The following is a 20868-nucleotide window of genomic DNA, read 5'->3' as shown; positions in this document are numbered from 1 at the left end:
TAAAATCTATTTTTTTTTTTAAATTTTTGAGAGACAGAGAGAGACAGCACGAGCAGGGAAGGGTCAGAGAGAGAGGGAGACTCAGAATGTGAAGCAGGCTCCAGGCTCTGAGCTAGCTGTCAGCACAGAGCCTGATGCAGGGCTCAAACCCACAAACTGTAAGATCATTACCTGAGCTGACGCCGGATGCTTAACTGACTGAGCCACCCAGGTGCCCCATGAAAATCTATTTTAATGTGGTTCATTTAACTGGTTTAACTCATATATATTATCTGACATTAACGGGACTTTTCAGGGAATTTAGTTTTGGTTTCTTTATTATCAGCCTTTGAGATTTTATAAAAAGAAGTTTCCAGTGAAAAAGATAATGTTATTTAAAACTCTTTTTCCACTACTTACAAAGGATTAACTTTTTTTTGAATCAGTAATATATGCATGTGGTACAAAATTCAAAAGGTACAAAGTCTGTATAGTAAAAAGGAAAGTCTCCCTCCCTTCCAGTCTTCCAGCAGCCTAAAATCCTTCTCCAGATAGAGTTACCAGGTTTTTTTGTTTGTGTTCTATTCCAAAGCCACATGCAAATATTTGTATTATTTAATTAACGTCTTGTTACCGTCCTTTTAGAATAACAAGGGAAATGTCATGGCATATAATCCTTCCAAAATCCTATACAAAGTCCTTATTTTACATGCGAAGCCCAGAGAAATAAAATGTGCTTATTCTCTCGGAGCCTTGGGAGGTCTTCCACTGCATAGTAATACAGCAATAGTAGTGAAGCAAACCTTGCCACAGATTATGAGTGAAAAAACGAAATGACCATATTGTATATTTTAACAACCTAGGAAACCAGTTCACTGAAGTTAAAGATCAGAGTAAAATGTTTTAAATTGTTTGATCATCATTTTTGTTGATGCTGCTTAATTCTCTGATTTACAAATCCCTGAATCAAAGCTTTTCCTGAATTAAAAAAAACTTTTTTTTAATGTTTATTTTTGAGAAAGAGAGAGACAGAAACAGAGCTCAAGCAGGGGAGGGGCAGAGAGAGAAGGAGACACAGAATCTGAAGCAGGCTCCAGGCTCTGAGCTGTCAGCACAGAGCCCAACGCGGGGATCGAACTCACTAATGGTGAGATCATGACCTGAACCGAGGTGGGACACTTAACCGACTGAGCCCCCCAGGCGCCCCTTTTCCTGAATTTAGATAGGATTTGAAAAACATCTGGTTTCCCCTCACTTGAAATCCTTCTCTTCCTACGATGTTTTCCACATGCCACATTCAAAAGAATAGTGTGCACTGGACACTTCCAGTATATTACGTCTAATCCTCATAACAACCTTGCAGGTTTGGTTTTGTTTCCCTTTTTTGAGATGAGGAAACCAACACTCTGAGAACAGGACTGACCTGACAGTGATTCATCGCAGTGAGCGCACACCTCGGATGCACACCTCGCTCTAGTGACCCAAGTCAGGGACCACAGTGTCGTCTGAATCAAAGAATATGCTAGTCCTCGCGTCCCCTTGCTCGACAGTGTGGCTCTCACTCCATCAAGGTATGTGCCAGAAACCCGAAGTCACATTCATAAACAAAGTATCATCAGGAAAACTAGGTGAAAATAGATTTTGGTAAAGCGATAATGGATGCAAGATAGAAACCTTCAAAGGGTGGATTAGCGGCCAGTGTATTCCTAGGAGTATGTCCAATAGGCTCTAACCTTGGCCCTGTTCTGATCAACGTTTTATTAATGCTTGGGACCAGAACAGTGACTATAATATAATAAAACACATGAACACCTATTGAATAAATGAATGAATGAATGTTTGTACTATGCTGATCATATGTTTAGCTGTCACAAAGTTTCAAGTCACGATAATTATATCACAGGTAATTTAAGATTAAATTTTTTTAATGTTTATTTATTTTTGAAAGAGAGAGCATGAGCAGGGGGAGAGGTGGAGAGAGGGAGACACAGAATCAGAAGCAGCTAGGCTCTGAGCTGTCCGCACAGAGCCTGACATAGGGCTGGAACTCACTGACCTCAAGATCATGACCTGAGCTGAAGTTGGATGTTCCAACCGACTGAACCACCCAGGTGCCCAGGTAATTTAAGATTAAAATATCATAACAAGCAAATATGATAGGTCAAGGTTCAATGTTAAATCCTAGACTTAGACTTCCATGATCAATTTTACAATGAGAGGATATGGACATTAAGAAGCATGGAAGGAAGGAAGAAGAGAGGAGATATGAGAAGAGGAGAGAAGGGAGAGAGGGAGGGAGGAAGGGAGGAAGGAAGAAAGGAAGGAAGGGAAAAATGGAGGAAGAAGGAAGATTGGCCTGTACTTTCATGGATAAATCCCTCAAAATGAGGCTAATCATATGATTGAGCTAGGAAGGAAATTAACAGACCATTAAGGGACGGTGTGAGGGAGGATACTTCTTGTGTGTGCCCTACAACAGTCAGACTCCATCCGGAATAGGTTTCAAACTCTGGGTCCCTCATGTTAACAGGTACAATAGGGATCTAAAAAGAATCCGTAGGAGAGTGACCAGGGTGCTGAGAAGAATTAAGTCTGTGACACATAAGGAATAGGGATGGAACCCAGGATTTGAAGCCGGAGACACATAACGTGGGGATATCAAGTTCAAGAAGCTAAACAGTGTAGGGGAAGAAATCAGATTTACAGGAAATGCTAGAGCACAGAGTCACAGTGTGAAGAATCCTTCTGAAGCTTGAATCACTTACACACATATCTGAGTGAGAACATAACGTAGGGTTATTGATCTGGAACCTAACCTGGTAGTTTTCAGGGTATAGACTCGAGACCGGGAGCACCAGCATTGCCCATAATCCCGACAGATATAGAAAGCTTTTGGACGCCTTCCCAGATCCACAGAATCAGAAACTGCAGAGGTGGGGCTCCGTGTTCTGCGGGTCAACAAGCCCTCCAGGTGATTCTGACGCCTGCTACAGTGTGACCACCACCACAGGTCATCGGATGTAGGTGTTTGGCCAAAAGCCTTGACCACAGTTATGCTTGAAAACCCTCCTTCTCCTCAATGATTCCTAGTCACCTGTGCTTTGAGCGTATCTCATCATTAATCCAATTCGTCCTGTGCACTAGGTATTTGATGGGTATTTGCTGGGTTTTTTGGCTACACGGTTTCTAGTTAGGATTGATCTCCCATTTTCTAAGTGGGAAGGGGAGAGAGACCAACTATTCCATTACAGATGCCAAAGTGTCTAGATACCCCCCATTCCAAACCTCTGGCAGGAGGGAGTGGACATGTGAGCCAAGATGGCAAATCAGTTGCCCCACCCAGAACTCTGAATCTTGATCAAGGGACACAAAGATAGAGAGATGGTTAAGAACCATTCATTGAGCAAGGTCTAGGGGCAGAAGGTGGCCGGACCGTCTGATGCTGGTGGTAAGCCTCCCATCCAGTAGGATCCTATGGAGTGACCTTGGTTATGGGTGCTTCTGCCCAGCTTCCTGACACTTCCATCCTTTTTCTGAGCCCCAGTTCTCCAGCTTACCTACAGATTCTAAAAGCCATCCTATATCCTTTCAATGGAGTACTTTTCATATGGGAGCAGAGTTCATTTCTGTGGCTTGCATCAAAGAACCAGAAGGATACACACCCACTCATTCTCGGCACCTTCCTTATTCACGGAGGCCCTTAGGTTGTCTTCTCTGCTTTAGACAATGATGCAAATACGTAATCAATGCTGGCCAACATGAACAAGAGCAGAAAAAATGGCTGAAGCCAGCGGCTGGACTTTGGAGTTTTTATGCCCCATGCCAGGACGTCTTTAGGAGAGATCTCAACATTGCTTGATTTTGTAGGCACTTTTATTAATTTACCCATGGCTATAGCACCCCAATATGAAATCTTCTCGCCAAAGAAATTGAATCTGAATCTAATGGAGCTCCCAGACCCAGCTTTCATTTACAGGAAATGGTGGGGGAGAAGGGGAGGGAGCAGAGACACAATGGAACAATGAGTTAAATGAAGGAGAAGGAAGTCAACAGGCAAATCCAAAATGTGGGATATTGTACTGGACAACTAGACCGGTGTCTTCCATCTGTCGATGGCATTGAAGAAAGAGACATGGAGGAGGGAAGATCACTCTTAACCAAAAGAAACTGAAGAAATATAACAGCCAGATGTACTGTGTACATCTTGTTTGGATTTTGATTCAAAGAAACCAATTGTGACATAGGAAGGCTTCTTATAGGTACATCTAAGTATGCTTATGGTAAAAATAGAAAAAAAAAGCAGTTGCTCCAAAACCCATTATTTATATAGCACCATAAAGCACATCACTGATTTTCCACAAATGATAAATGTGAGGTTGATTTGTATGTAATAGTGAAAAAATAAACAGATGCCCTGTGAGATGGGACACCTAACAGATTAAGACTTGTGAGATCTGATTATGATTATTACTCTGTGACCCTGAACAAATTACATAATAGACTCAGCCGTGAATGGGGAGAACACTGTGAAATGGCTATTTGAAGTGCCTCATAAAAGCTACGGTAAAGAACACGGCGGGCACGAATGCTGGGGGCTGTCACTTCAAAAGAATGGTCCGGGAGTGTGTTACAGGGCTTCTAAGATGGTGTGCAATAATCACCTCCCCCAGCTAGTTACATTCTGTGTAAGCCCCTCCCTGTCATGGTGGAGTCACTTCAGAGATTCCCTTACTGAAACAGACCAACAAGTGCATAGTGAATGGGGGAAGAAAGGCATCAGCCTGTCTTCCTAATTATGAACAGATTTGCCTAAAGACAATCTCCGGTCATGACCATGAATTGATGAATCCGTAGATCTCCAATGCCTGAAGAGAAGGTAACACTGTTCACAGAAGAATACGTGTCTTGGGGCACTTGGTGACAGTCTGTTAAGTGTCCGACTCTTGGTTTCCAGTCAGGTCATGATCTCATGGTTCATGAGTTCAAGCCCCACTTCAGGCTCCACACCGACAGTGTGGAGCTTGCCTGGGATTCTTTCTCTCTCTGCCCCTCCCCCACTCATTCTCTCTCTCTCGCTCTCTCTCTCCGAATAAACAGATTAAGTTAAAAAATTGAAAAAAAAAGAAGATGCGTCTTAATGCACCAACCATAGATGCATTAAGATAGGAAGAGGCCAGGTGACGTCCCTTTTTTAAAAAGTTTACCATCTTAACCCTTTTTAAGTGTGCAGTTCGGTAGTGTTATGCTCACGTTGTTGTGCAACAGATCTCCAGAACTTTCGCATCTTGTAGAAGTGAAACTCTCTTTCATTAAACAACTGCTCTTCCCCCACCCCCCAGCCCCTTGCTCCTTCCAGCCCCTGGAAATCACGATTCTACCTTCTGTTCCCATGAATATGACCACTTTAGACACCTCATACAAGTAGAGTCACGTAGTACTTGTCATTTTGTGACTGGCTTATTTATTTCACTTAGCATAATGTCTCAAGCTTCAGCCTTGTTACAGCGTGTAACAGGATTTCCCTCCTTTTTAAGGCTAAATAATATCCCTGACATTTAGGCTAAATCCCCTACATTATAGGCTAAACAATATGCTACATCTTGTTTATTCCTCTATTAGTGGACATTGGGGTTGCTTCCACCTCTTGGCCATTGTGAGTAATACTGCTAGGAATACGGGATGGAAATAGTCCTTTGAGACCCTGCTTTTGAAGCTTGTAGATATATATCTAGAAGTGGGATTCCTGGATATGGTAGTTTTATTTGTAATTTTTCGAAGAACTGTTGTATTGCTTTTCATGGTGGTTGCACCCATTTTCAACCCCACCAACACTGCACAGGGGTCCAATTTCTCCACATCTCCCAACACTTAACAATTTTCTGATTTTTTGATGGTAGCCATTATGGCGAGTATAGTTGGTATCTCATTGTGGTTTTGATTTACATCTCTCCGACGCGTAGGGATGTTGACCATCTTCTCATGTACTTGTTGGCTAGTTGTACATCATCTTTGGAGAAAAGTCTATTCAAGTCCATTGCCCATTTTTTATTCATTTTGACAGAGAGTGTGAGCACACAAGCAAGGGAGGAGCAGAGGGGAGTGGGAGAGAGAATCTCAAGCAGGCTCCTCGCTCTCAGCACAGAGCCCAACACGGGACTCAGGCTCACAAACTGTGAGATCATGACCTGCGCTGAAATCAAGAGTCAGATGCTTAACTGACTGAGTCACCCAGGTGCCCTACCATTGCCCATTTTTAAATCGAATTACTTGAATTTTTGTGGTTGAGTTGTAGGAGTTCTTTATATATTCTGAATATTAACCCCTTATCTGATATATGACTTGCAAGTATTTTCTCCCATTCTGTAGGTTGCCTTTTCATTCCGTTGATTTTGGCCTTTCATGCACATTAAGTTTTAAGTTTGATGTCATCTAATTTGTCAGTTTGTGCTATTGTTGCCTAGGCTTGTGTCATCCAAGAAGTCACTGCCTAATCTAGTGTCTTCAAGTTTTCCCAAAAGTTTTCTTTGAGTTTAGTTGGTGGGGGGGGGGGGTTTAATCCATTTTGATTTAATTATTGTGCATAAAATGAGATAAGATTCCAAGTTCATTCTTCCCTAGATGGACATCCAATTTTCCCAACACCAGTTGTTAAAGAGAATGTCCTTTCACCACTGAGTGGACTTGTTACCCTGTTGAAGGTCATTTGACCATAGATGTGAGCATCTATTTCTGGGCTTTCTATTCCATTCCTTTTGGTCTCTATGTTTTATCATTAGGCCAGTACCACACTGTTTTAATGTGTAATATGTAGCTTTGTAATATGTTTCGAAATAAGGAAGTTGAGTCCTCCAAAATTTGTTCTTCTTTTTCAAAATTGTTTTGGCTATTTAGAGTCCCTTGTGATTCCATACAAATTTTAGGATTTTCTCTATTTCTGGAAACAATGTCATTGAAATTTTGGCTGGGATTTGCAGTGAGTCTATAGATTGCTTTGGGTAATACTGACACCTTAACATTATTAAGTCTTTAATCCACAAACACACAATTTCTTTCCACTTATGTGTGTCTTCTTTAATTTCTTTAGGCTATGTTTTGTAGTGTTCAATGTAGAAGTCTTTCACTTCCTTGTTATTTGCTCTGAAATATTTTAATCTTTTTGCTGCTACTGTAAATAGATGGGTTTTAATTTCCTTTTTTAAAACATTTTTTTTAATGTTTTATTTATTTTTTGAGAGAAAGAAGGAGACAGAACATGAATAGGGGTGGGGTAGAGAAAGAGGGAGACAAAGAATCTGAAGACAGGCTCCAGGCTCTGAGCTGTCAGCACAGAGCCTGACATGGGGCTCGAACCCACAAACTGTGAGATCATGACCTGAGCTGGATGCGGCCGCCCAACCAACTGAGCCACTCAGGTGCCCCTTTAATTTCCTTTTTAGATTGTTCATTGTTAGTGTATAGAAAAATCCCATGAAAAAAATAGGAATATACTGGAGCACCAGAGTGTATCAGTCAGTTAAGCGGCCAACTCTTGATACTGGCTCGGGTCATGATCTCACAGTTCATGGGACTGATCCCCGCATTGGGCTGTGTGTGCTGTGTCCTGACAGAACAGAGTCTGCTTGGGATTCTCTCTTTCTCCCTCTCTCTCTCTTTCTCTTTCTCACTCCCTCCCTCTCTTCCTGCCCCTCCCCCTGCACTTGCTCTCTTTCTCTCTCTCAAATTAAATAAACTTTAACAAAATAGCAATATATCTGTCTGTTCAGGAATTCTCATATTCCAAAGATTTTGGTTTTTTACCAGTGCTTCCGAGGAATTGTTTAATGGGCTTCCCATGATTCTGAAATAAGCGAAGGATGTTGTGAAAATCAGAATGTTAGTAACATACGCATTTGCCTGAAACTCTGAGCAAACTTGGGAGCACCTGTTTGAGATAGTCCAATTCGTCTGCTTACCTACAGTTAGAGAAACCCGTATGACAGCTGACATTTTGGAGAGTAACTTGTTCGGACAGCCCCAAGAACAGAGGGGCTTTGGCAGGTCCCTTGATGATCATCCAGCTCCAGATCATTGAAAGGAAGTTAACACTTCCTTATAGGTCCTAACCTTATATCAGTTAGGTCTCTTTCAGCTGTACTTGACAGAGAACCCTTCATAAACATCCTCAAAGAGAAGAGAGGACACACATAACTCAAATGTCTATAGGTAGAGCTGGATTTTGGCTTAGCTTGATCCAGGAGTTGAAATAACGGTACCAAGCTTCAATACCAGCCTTAGAGCAGAACAAGAAGAGGCCCCTACCTTGCAGTCTGTGCTGAAGGGCCTAGATATCCCACATCTGGAAAAGAAAAAAAAATCCCACTGTCTTTCAAGAAAGTTTTCAAAATTTGGTGGACGCTGGGTGGAGGGCAGCCGCCGGGGAGAGAGGCAGCGCCGTCCTCAGTGAGGACACCCCCTAAGTTGAGCGAGACATGGGCAGAGAAGACTCCAGCCCCTGGCCCCCCCAAACCAGATACAATGCTTCTGGTGCTTTACTTTGGCTGCCCAAGTGTAGGTGTCTAGACCTGTGCATGTCCACATGTAGCTATTGAACATTTCAAATGCAAACATTCCAAACTGAAATGTGAGCGGAAAATGCACACTGGAATCTGAAGACTAACACAAAGGAACTGAGTAAAATGCCTCATTAATACATTTTTACATTGATTGCGTGTCAAATATAATATTTCACATAATATTTTCACCTGTGTCTTTTAACTTTTTATAATGGGGCTGCTAAATTTTGTTTAATGACCTTTGTGGCTTGTACTATATTCCCAATTAGATGGCTCTGACTCAAAGCAAACCAACTTCCCCAGAGAAAGCCAGGCCCTCCCTCTGCTCTGCTCTGATAGCTTCTGGAAGCTCTCAGAACTACTTGGAATATTAAGGTGTGGGATGTGGTGTGGAGGGGAGGGAAGCTGCCTTCTCTGGCTTCCTGGGGTGCTGACAGGTCAGTTCCCTCCCCTTCCTGGGAGTCACCCAGCACTTCCTGGAGTCCCAGTCTTGCCTGGCATGACCAGTACTGTTCCCCTGGTGGAGAATGCCACATCACTGATGGCCATCTCTGAACTTCCGGTTTACCGGTGCAATCCCAGGGATGAGCACACTCAGGCTGACACAGAATGACACCGTCTCGTTGCCTCATGGGAACAGCCATGGCACCTGGAAAGGTGGACTAGAATCACAGGGCTGGAGAGAGACACTCCCAAATTCAGAGCTTCTTTTGATTTTAATACATTTTGTCAACGTTTATTTATTTTTGAGAGACATAGACAGAGAGAGAGAGAGAGAGAGAGAGAGAGAGCGTGAACAAGGGAGGGACAGAGAAAGAGGGAGACATAGGATCTGAAGCAGGCTCCAGGCTCTGAGCTGTCAGCACAGAGCCTGACGCGGGGCTCAAATTCATGAACTGCAAGATCATGACCTGAGCTGAAGTCAGACTCTTAACCGACTTGGCCACCTAGGCACCCCCCAAAGTCAGAGCTTCTGAGTGACATTGTCTTTTTCTTTCTCTTTGGCCACCGTGATTTCTGAATATGAGAATTGAGCCAAACCCACTTGGGATCTGGGTGCTTCCGTCCAGGCGGCTCAGCCCCCATGCAGCGTGAGCTGGAGGGCTACGGCTGCCACACGCAGCAGACACGGCTGCTCTCCCACACTGGCTCTGCCCTTAGTGTTCACTTGTTCATCCCATTGTCTGATATGCTCTTTAAAGTACTTTTCTCCCTGTTCTCTTCCCGGCCTCTCGGCTGACAAAGACACTTCCCTTATTCCTTAGCCTGTAAGTCCCTTCCCTAACACTCTGGGCACAGCGGACACTCAGTTACCCTTGACCATCAGTGGCATCTCTCCCCACCAGACTCCTCTGGAAATTGAGGCCTTTGCCACTAACTTAGGCCAATGCCCTTGGTCGCCTCCAGGCTCGCTGGTTGTGGGCTCACCGTGAGCACTCCTACAGGCTTGCGAAAGACATGAGGCAACACGGGGTCAGGATTGAAGTAGCGTGCTGTGCTGTGGTGCTAAGAACCGCACCAAACCCAAACCAAACTGAACAATCTCTGTAGAGGGGCGCCTGGCTGGCTCACATCAGTAGAGCATCTGACTCTTGATTTCAGCTCAGGTCATGCTCCCAGGGTTGTGGGATCAAGCCCTGTGTCTGGCTCCCATAGAACATGGAGCCTGCTTTAGATTCTCTCTCTCTCTCTCTCTCTCTCTCTCTCTGCCCTTCTCCCCTGCTCACACACTCTCCCTCTAAAAATAAAAACAATCTCTAGAATGATATGGTAAGGGCACCTGGGTGGCTCAGTCGGTTAAATGTCCAACTTCGGCTCAGGTCATGATCTCACAGTTTGTGAGTTTGAGCCCTGCATCAGGCTCTGTGCTGACAGCTAGCTCAGAGCCTGGAGCCTGCTTCAGATTCTGTGTCTCACTCTCTCTGCCTCTCCTCTGTTTATACTCTGTCTCTCAAAAATGAATAAATGTTTTTTAAAAAAATTAACATATAAATAAATAAACATTAAAATGAAAACATTAAGTTAAATTAAAAACAAGAACGTCATGATACACAAGCCAGCTTTACTCGGACGTGCATGGATTCCCAACCCCTGGCCTGCAGTCGCGTGTTGGCCGGCTCTCCCGTGGCATGCACCTGCCCTCCTGTGAGCTGTATGAGGGGAGCTACCCTTGCCTTCATGGGAGGTGGCTCAGATCTCCTTCCGAAATGCATCTCCAGCCACCCCTGTTGGGCCCGCCCATGACTGGCGCCCGTGAGCAGGCCCGTTGTCCACCCTGCACCAAGGGGTCCACCTCCTGAGGGGCCCCTGAACCTTCATCCTGCTCCACTTAAATCCACCTTCTCACCACAGCCTGTCATCTTTCTAAGCCGCAGCTGCGACTGAGTCACTCCCCTGCTCAAAAGTATCTGCCAGTGCTCTGTTGTCTAGAGATGACGTCCCAGAGCACAAGTGCTCTGTGAAGCACTTTCTAATCTGACAGCAGTAGTCCCTGTCTCATGCTAACCCCAGCACCCAGCCTGCCTGCATCAGCCCTCCTCCACACAGTCGAAAGGAATTCCTCTGTGCTTTCACGTCTTGTGGCTTTTGCCCCTAATTGTCTCTTTGCCTAAAAAGCCTTCTTCCTTGCGTTAAATAGTAAGTAATATTTGTGCAACATTCCGGCAAAAACTCATTTAACAGCTTTGTGTCAGTGACAGCGGTAGCCAGTCTCCCGGGTTTTAATTCACCACTTACGTTGCTGTGTAATCATGAGTAATTTAATCTCTACAGGTTCCTCACTTTTAAGAAGGAGATAATAATAGCATCTGATCTCCCAGGCTTGTTTTGGGAACTAAAGAAGTTAATTTATTTAAAACCCTTAGAACATTGCTGGACACACAGCACTTGTCAAATGAGGGTCAGCTGTCACCTACCGTCTTCACTACACTCTCGCTGTCAAGCAAGAAATGGCCCAGAGACTCTGAAGTTAGGACTCAGGTCTTCTGACTCAAAAGCTTAAAATCAGTGGATTTCAGCCTCATGCATTGCTTTTCCCCCAAGCAAAAATCCTGCTCACTCTTCAGAGACCCAGCTCAAGAATCTCTTTCATTTCTATGTGTCCCCAACACACAACCAATGTAAGGGTGGCTCCAGGAGTTAAGCGTTGGACTGTTGATTTTGGCTCAGGTCATGATCTCAAGGTTCATGAATTCAATCCCTGCATCAGGCTCTGCACTGGCAGTGCAGAACCTGCTTGGGATTCTCTTTCTTTTCTTTCCTCTCTGCCCTCCCCTGCATGCTCTCCTTCAAAATAAATAAATAAAAACTTTTCTTAAAAGAGACAACCAGTGTATTGAGGGTGCCATTGATTGTAAGATGCTCCATTGTTTCGTGCGTCATTAAAGAAAAACAGACAAAGTCACCAATAATAATTGCAAGACACCATGAATTGTAAGATGCCTCTCGATGACAGAGACATCAACGGGTACCTCAGAACTGGGGAAATGAGGTAACCTTGACCAGGGTTGGGTACCGGGCCGTGAACCTCTGCAGCAAGCACGCACTCTGTTGCATTACAGTTGGCTATTGCCGCGGCTGCCGTCCCTGCTCGATATGAGTAACGTCAGACTAGGAAACAGATCTTCCCTTCTCTGGCACCCCAGCACCTCCCACTGGGTTTGGCACAAGATAGACGTTGCGCATTTAGTTGTTGAACATAAGTTGAAATCGTCACTAGACATTGTGAGGGGTACGTCAGGAATGAAAAACATGTGACAGACTTTGTATAATAACAGAATTTCACTGACCTGACAGTTTGACCACATATACTTTGATAGATTGGTCTTCCTGTTTCGAGGCATAGAAAAATGATGTCACATGAATAGACCCTTCTCCAAAGACAACATCTAGATGGCTAACAACCACATGAGAAAATGCTCAACATCACTCATCACCAGGGAAATACAAATCAAAACCACAACGAGATACCACCTCACAACTGTCAGAATGGCTAATGTTAACAACTCCGGCAACAGCAGATGCTGGCGAGGATGTGGAGGAAGAGGGTCTCTTTTTTGCATGGCTGGTGGGAATGAAAACTGGCACAGCCATTCTGGAAATTCCTCGGGTGGAGGTTCCTCAAAAAATTAAAAATAGAACTACCCTACGACACAGCAATTGCACTACTAGGTATTTATTCAAGGATTACAGGTGTGCTGTTTCAAAGAGGCACGTGCACCCCAATGTTTATAGCAGCGCTATCCACAATAGCCAAAGTATGGAAAGAGCCCAATGTCCACCAACAGATAAATGGATAAAGAAGATGTGGTGTATATATATGCAATGGAGTATTACTCAGCAATGAAAAAGAATGAAATCTTACCATTTGCAACTACATGGATTGAACTCAAGGGTATTATGCTAAGTGAAATTAGTCAGAGAAAGACAAATCTCTTATGACTTCACTCATATGAGGACTTTAACATATAAAACAGATGAACATAATGGAAGGGAAGCAAAAATAACATAAAAACAGGAAGGGGAACAGAACATAACAGACTCTTAAATATGGAGAACAAACAGAGAGTTGCTAGAGGAGTTAGGGGAGGTGGGGTGGGCTAAACGGGTGAGGGGCATGAAGGAATCCGCTCCTGAAATCATTGTTGCACTGTGTGCTAACTCACTTGGATGTAAACTTAAAAAATAAATAAAAAATAAGTTGAAAGGAAGAAGAAAGAAAGAAGAAAAAGAAAGAAAGAAAGAAAGGAAGAAAGGAAGAAAGAAAGAAAGAAAGGAAGGAAGAAAGGAAGGAAGGAAGAAAGGAAGAAAGAAAGGAAGAAAGAAAGAAAGAAATATCACAGATCACCTTTCACATTGCCGCTGTCGTCCATAGTGCTCCTACCCCACTCACAAGTACTGTAAATATATACAGATCTGATCTAGGTTTTCAAAGACAGATGGCCCTTTTGCCAACAAGAAAAGACTAACAATATACTAGTGGCCTGAAGATGTCTACTTTTAGATTAAATATAATGAAGACAGTGTTCATCCCCACAGTCTTTCGGGACACATCTATTCTTTTGCCTTCTTTCCCTTCCCCTGGAGAGTTTGAATGACCTGCCTTTTAAGGTTTAAATATAGATGCTCAGACTGGGCTTTGAAATATTTCAAGAATACAGCATTACAGGAATCCCAAATGCTATAAAAATTCTATCTGCATTTTTATCCCTGCAAACAGCATGACTTTTGTCATTCCTTTCAGAAGCAATAACACTGGGGGCACCTGGGTGGCTCAGTCGGTTCAGTATCTGACTTCGGCTCAGGTCATGATCTCACAGTTTGTGAGTTCAAGCCTCGAGTTGGGCTCTGTGCTGACAGCTCAGAGCCTGGAGCCTCCTTCCAATTCTGTATCTCCCTCTCTCTCTGTCCCTCCCCTGCTCATGCTCTGTTTCTCTCTGTCTCTCAATAATAAATAAAAACATTAAAAAAATTTTTTAAAGCAATAACACTGATTTTTGGGTTTTCTTTTTTTTTTTCTTTGCTTACCTTTCATCAACCAATTAATCTTTGAATGAAAAGGAAGCTTCAGGAGCGCCTGGGCAGCTCACTCGGTTGAGCATCCGACTTCAGCTCAGGTCATGATCTCATGGATCATGAGTTCGAGCCCTGCCCCACACTGGGCTCTGTGCTGACAGCTCAGAGCCTGGAGCTGCTTCTAATTCTGTGTCTCCCTCTCTCTCTGCCCCACCCCTGCTTGTACTCTCTCTCTGTCTCTCAAAAATGAATAAATGTTAAAAAAAATTTTTTTTTTAAACAGAGCGGGGGGTACCTGGCTGGCTCAGTCATAGAGTATACGACTCTTGATCTTGGGATTGTGAGTTCAAGCCTCATGTGTAGGGTGGAGTTTACATTAAAAATTTTTTTAAATATATAGAAAGATATATGTATATATTTATATTTACAGAGAGAGATTTTATTCTTGGCAGCAACTGCATAGTACTCCATTGTATGGACATACTACATTTCATTTAACCATCTAATACCAGTGGATGTGGGGGCTGTTCCAGATTTTCAAAATAATAATGAACAATATAAAGGTCCCCCTTGTTCCACACATGATTATATATTTATGCAAATAGTCCTACACAATAAATTCCTAAAAGGAGAATTCGGAGGATCAAAGGCCATATGCACCTAAACTTTTAAGTAGGTGCCTCAGTCAGTTAAGGGTCCAGCTTCGGCTCAGGTCATGATCTCATGGATCATGAGTTCGAGCCCTGCAGTGGGCTCTGTGCTGTCTGTCAGCTCGGAGCCCACGGCCGACCCTTTGTCCTCCTCTCTCTCTGGCCTTCCTCTCTCTCTCAAAATAAATAAAAAACTTAAAAAAACTTTAATCGATGTGGCCAGCCTGCCTCCCTGTGGATTGATGTCATCTCAGCTCACTCTGTTTCCTGTCATCTAAAGCATGGTGATGCGTGACTAACGTGGATTTGGCTCCAATTGATGAGTTCAAGCCCCGCGTCAGGGTCTGTGCCAAGAGCTCATAGCCTGGAGCCTGCTTCTGATTCTGTGTCTCCCTCTCTCTCTCTCTGCCCTCCTCTCTCTCTCTTTCTCTCTCTCAAAAATAAATAAAAACATTTTTTAAAAATGTGACAGACCGAAGTGCCCAGAGAGAAACAAGGTGCAGGCTAAACAGAAGGTCCTCTTCACTCGGTATCCTTTCTTGAGAAGGCACGTGCTATGCGGTAGGGATTCAGAGACTGTTAAGACATGATTCCCCACTGCAAAAACACTGAGATCTACAAAAGTGTGAAAACAGGATGGAGCAACTTACCAAGCCTGGGACACATGGGGTAGATTTCACAGAGGTGACCTCTGAATGGAGGCTTCAAAAATACAGACATTTTCGGGTGAAAAAAGAAAGGGAAAAACATCCTAGGTGAAGGGACAGGAGATGTAAAAGAAGGTGGGGAGTCTAGGGAAGGTGCAAAATGCCTTTTCTGGTGACGATAATATGGGTGTGCGGCGTTCCTTCTGATGAACATCTTTTCCAAGCCCTGTGTCTCAGGATGCGTCCTCTTTCTGTCCCACAGGGAGCCACTGGTTGCCTGTGGCTATTGGGACTTGAAATGAGGTAAGTGTGATCAAGAAGTGAATTTTTAACTTTCTTGAGTTTTAGGTAACATAAATTTAAAAACACTCAATTCAGTTGTTGGAAAAATGAGAAGGTGCATATGAGTGGGGGAGGGGCAGAGAGATCAGGAGAGAGAATCCCAAGCAGGCCCCTCGAGGTCAGCGGCGAGCCCCATGAGGGGCTCGATCCCACAAACTGTGAGCTCATGGTCTGAGCCAAAACAAAGAGCTAGATGCTTAACCAACTTAACCACACAGGCGGTCCAGTTGTTGGAAAAATTATTAAATATATTTGGGATAATGTAGGTATGTGGATATACTGTCTCAACTATAAATTTTGTGCACCAAGTGTTTATTCTTTTTTTAATATTTATTTATTTTTGAGAGAGAAAGATAGAGTATGAGTAGGGGAGGGGCAGAGACACACACACACACACATACAGCATCCAAAGCAGGCTCCAGGCGCTGAGCTGTCAGCACAGAGCCTGACTTGGGGCTCGAACTCAAAAACTGTGAGATCATGACCTGCACCAAAGCAAGATGCTTAACCAACTGAGCCACCCAGGTCCTCCCGCACCAAGTATTTCTGATGAAAATCTGGCATTTGAATTGAGATGTGCCATAAGGGCAAAATATATACTGGCTTTCAAAGACTTAGTACAAAAAGCATAGGAACTATATTACTGATAATTTTTATACAAACTACATGTTCAGATAATAATAATATTTTAAACATGTCAGAAAAGTGAAATTCAGGGACACTCGGCTGGCTCAGTCGGTGGAGAATGTGACTTGGTTCTTCAATTTTTCATTTTTTAGAAAAAGAGAGAGCAAGCGAGCAGGGGAGAGGGTTAGAACGAGAGAGAGAGAGAGAGAGAGAGAGAGAGAGAGAGAGAAAGAGAGAGAATCCCAAACAGGCCCCGCACTCAGCATGGAGCCCAACTCAGGGCTCGATCCCAAGAACTGTGGTATCATGACCTGAACTGAAGTCAAGAGCTCAGACCACTAAGCCACTCAGGTGCCCCCAGAATGTGACTCTTGATCTCAAGGTTGTAAGTTCAGATGCCACCTTGGGGGTAGGGATTACTTTAAGTAATAAACTTTTTTAAAAATTAAAAAATAAAAAAAAAACGAAGGAGAAGTGAAATCTCCTATGAAAGTGAATTTCACCTGATTCTTTTTCCCTTTTTAAATGTGGCCACTAGGAAATTAAACATCACGTGTGGCGCTTAAGGTACATTTCTTTATTTTTAATTTTAATTTTTAAAAACTTTTAATGTTTATTTTTGAGAGAGAGGGGACAGAAGGCGAGTGGGGGAGGGGCAGAGAGATAAGGAGACACAGAACCCGAAGCAGGCTCCAGGCTCTGAGCCGTCAGCAAAGAGCCCGACACGGGGCTGGAACCCACAAACCGTGAGATTATGACCTGAGCCAAAGCCGGACACTCAACCAACTGAGCCCCAGGCGCCTCTGCAGTACATTGCTATTGCCATCGCTGGTCCAGGACCTCAGCACTTCAAGCCTGGGCCTCTGCAGTAGCTAGCTTCCTAGTTGCTCTGCTTTCCTTCCGGTGACCGCATCCTCCACGATCATAGCTAGATCAAAACGCGAATGTCACAGAACCTCGGGCCGCCCCCCACGGCCCTCCTCACGGCTCCAGACATTGGCTCCCTCCTTTCCCCTCAGCCAGCCTTCCTGGGGCGTCTCCCCTCTCGCCAGCTCTCCCTCCCAATCCAGCGGACACTTTTCTTCTCCCTGGCCCCAAACGCAGCTCTCCCTTCCAATTTTTACAGGAGAAACCCAAAATCTGCGTGACCTACTCTGATGTGTAAAATGTTGACAACTGTAACAGAAACTGCCTACCCACTGCATTTCCCCTTTTTTCTTTATAATAGAGCCCTGCTTTCACCCAGGTGGCAAGTTTCCCAGATAAAAGAGCACATGCTCCAGTCTCCGTTGCCCATTGGGTGGATACCGAGATAAAAGGGGAATTTGTGTGGGGCTGTGCAGGTGATCCCCTGGGACAGCTGAGCTGGGAGGTGCCTTTTTCCCCTCTCTGTCTTCCCCTTCCTGAAAGAATGCAAACGGCTAGAGCGCCAGCAGCCCCTTTGTGTCCTAACACAGTGGTGAGGATGCAAGCCCAGGGTTGGGAAGAGTAGGACAGAAAGGGACCTAGCTTCCTGCTGGCTGTGGAGTTGCCACCTTGAATTTCCTATCTTTTTTCTTTTTCTTTTTCAGTGTATTTATTTATTTTGAAACAGAGGGAGAGCTTGGGAAGGGCAGAGAGAGAAGGAGGAAGAGAGAGAATCCCAAGCAGGCTCCACACCCTCAGTGCAGAGCCCAACTCGGGGCTCGATCTCACCAACCATGAGATCCTGACCTGAGCCGACATCAAGGGTCAGACACTCAACTGACTGAGCCTCCAGGGGCCCTAGTTTTTCTTTTTCATGGAAGAGGAATCTGTATTCTATTTAAGCCACTGATTTGGGTTTTCTGTTCATACGTGGCTGTTAGTTGTCTAATTTGGCAACGACTTCAATATTTCTTAAAAGCATTGTGCAGACCCAAACAAACAAAACCAAACCACAAAACATGCCCATGGCTCACTGAACAGTACCTGGGCCTCAGTTCCCCTACTTGAAAAATGAGTTCAAAAGGAGCCGAGGTATGAAGGTTATCCCCTGAGAATACTGTTAGGAAGCACGAAAACGTAATGGTTAGATAAGTTCAGTCATTGGTCGATTGAGGGTCTGGTAAGCTGGGGAAGAATGTGTTAACAGAAGGGGATGATCTCATAAAAAGTAAATTACTGAGTCATTCAATGCACAGTTTGTAAGTGCTCATCAGGCACCAAGCGTCCTGGGAGGGTAGGACAGTAAGTGGTAGAGTTAAATACCAGAATTCAGAGGGACGGAGGTATTACCATTAGTCTAGAGGGCTAAAACTTTCTAGAAAAGAGGGGTCAATGAACAACCACAAAGTCTCTTCTACTTAACAGACATAGTCTCCGTAGAGAGGAGACACTGCAGGCTTGACGATATTAACAGAATAGTTTCCCTAAGATCCATTTTGTGTTAAGCTCTGTGCTCCGTGCTTTGTATTTGTTCTCTGAACCGTACAACAACCTGATGGGATTCCTTTTATTATTTCCAATTTGCAAAGGAATGAACAGAGACTTATAAATACTACGGTCTCTCAGCCAATGTCAAAGGTCAGGTGTGAATTCTGGCCCAGCTTTAGTGCCCATTCCTTTTAAACATATTTTTTAAGTTTATTTATTTATTTTGAGAGAGAAAGAGAGAGCCAGTGGGGAAGGGGCAGAGAGAGAGAGGGAGAGAGAGAGAATCCCAAGCAGGTTCTTTGATGTCAGCACAGAGCCCGATGCAGGGCTTGAACTCATGAACAACAAGACCATGACCTGAGCTGAAATCAAGAGTCAGATGCTCAACTGACTGAGCCCCGCCCTCCGTACCCCTTTAGTGCCCATTCTTGTTCCACTACACCCCCACCTCCCCAGCCAACTAAGCCGTGCATACCGAACTTTCTGATTTGACTTCACATGTAGGAAAAAAAAATAATGCTGTTGTTAGTTAATAAAGCCTTGCTTTGCTAGACAGTTATAATAATAAAAGGGGTGCCTGGGTGGCCCAGACGGTGAAGCAACCAACTTCGGCTCAGGTCATGATCTCACAGCTCGTGGGTTCGAGCCCCGCATCAGGCTCTGTGCTGACAGCTCAGATTTTGTGTCTCCTCTCTCTCTGCCCCTTCTCTCACTCTAAAATAAACATTAAAAATATTCTAAATAATAAAAATACTAGGTCTGACAAGTATTGAATATTTGTTCTGTCCCAGGCACTGTGCTGAACATCTACATGCATGAAGAAGAAACCATCATCTGTATTCTAGAGAAGAAAACTAAGGCATTGAGAACACAAATCATTTGGTTCGAGGCACATCTCTAGGAAGAGCGGGAGTCTGGAGCTGCTTCGGAGTCTGTGTTTCCCTTTCTCTCTGCCCCTCTCCCGTCCATGCTCTGTCTCTGTCTCTCAAAAATGAATAAATGTTAAAAAAAATAAAAAATAAAGCTATTACACAGTAAAATGGTAAGTAGCAATTGAGGTTCAACCAGAATTAAGTCCTAAATGCTCCCTGAGGGCCAAGGCAGAGAAGAGGTGAAGGATGAACAGAACCCAGCAGGAGAGAGAGAGAGAACATTCTAGTATAGGAATGGGCACGGTGCCCTGGGGGACACGAACCAGCTGGACCCGCGAGGACGGTCATCGAGCAAAGCAACAGGATCCAAGGCCACCTCCTCCAGAGGCCCCCCTCCAGGGTTCAGGAGAAGCCTTCCTGGGGCTGCTGCTTCCATTCTCGGTCCAACTTGGCATCAGACCAGGAAGAGCCAGGTAGGCAGCAGGAGCGGCAGAGCCCCAGCCTCATTATCTCCTGAGCAGGTCCCTGGAGGGTCAGGCACCAGGGGCCCATTAGCTGCTGGACGGTGGGAAGCGTCTTCTCCATCACCAGGGCCGAGCGCCGCGAAGCCAGCCGCCTGCTGCGATTGCGCAGTAGATGTTCACCGACTCAGGAAGGAAGGACGGCGTGTGGAGCCCTCGGTGCAGGGGGAGTGGGTAGAGGCTAACGGTACAAAAAGGGCAGACGGGCCTGGCCCCTGCCACTCGCCAGCCGTGGGGTCTGGCGCACTTGCTCTGCAACGTCCTCGTCCGTGCGAATCTCCGCACCAGCAGCCTCGAAGGGTTATTACTCTACATATTAAATGAACTAATAGACAGGAAGCACTTAGACCCGGGCTGGCGTCTATTAAGAAACTACTTAGGTTGCTGTATAATAGCATGGGCTCCCCGACCCGACGGCGCCGTTTGAGGCGTGTATGTGCCGCTGGTCGAGTGAGTGGGCTCTGGGAACCTCGGTTTTCCATCTGTGGAATGGGTTCATAGTCCCCATCTCACCAAGTTAGCGTGAGGATCTCATGAGGTAAGTGCACGCACAGCCCTTAGCGCAGGCCTGCCCCACACGTGGGGATGACGCAACACGATACGAGTAGGAAGATAGTACCGGTCTCCTGGTTTGCTCACCAGAACTTTCCTCGGGCCACCGCGGCCGGCACATTTCCGAATCAGGCGACTTTTATTTCTGGAGCTGGTGTGGTTCTTTTTTTTTTTTTAATTTTTTTTAATGTTTCATTTATTTTTGATACAGAGAGAGA

General features: G+C 44.6%; 1 long non-coding RNA gene across 1 annotated transcript; it reads left to right on the top strand.

Moving 5' to 3' along the window:
- The first annotated feature begins 1393 nt into the window (after positions 1–1393).
- LOC115287985 lies at positions 1394–19676 on the top strand. The gene is made up of 3 exons (XR_003906767.1): positions 1394–1550; positions 15605–15645; positions 19497–19676. It is a non-coding gene; the product is annotated as an uncharacterized LOC115287985 (long non-coding RNA).
- The last annotated feature ends 1192 nt before the right edge of the window (positions 19677–20868 follow it).

The sequence above is a fragment of the Suricata suricatta genome, chromosome 3, assembly GCF_006229205.1.
Source record: "Suricata suricatta isolate VVHF042 chromosome 3, meerkat_22Aug2017_6uvM2_HiC, whole genome shotgun sequence".
In the NCBI taxonomy this organism is placed as follows: Eukaryota; Metazoa; Chordata; class Mammalia; order Carnivora; family Herpestidae; genus Suricata; species Suricata suricatta.
This window is presented reverse-complemented; position numbering and strand designations above follow the sequence as displayed.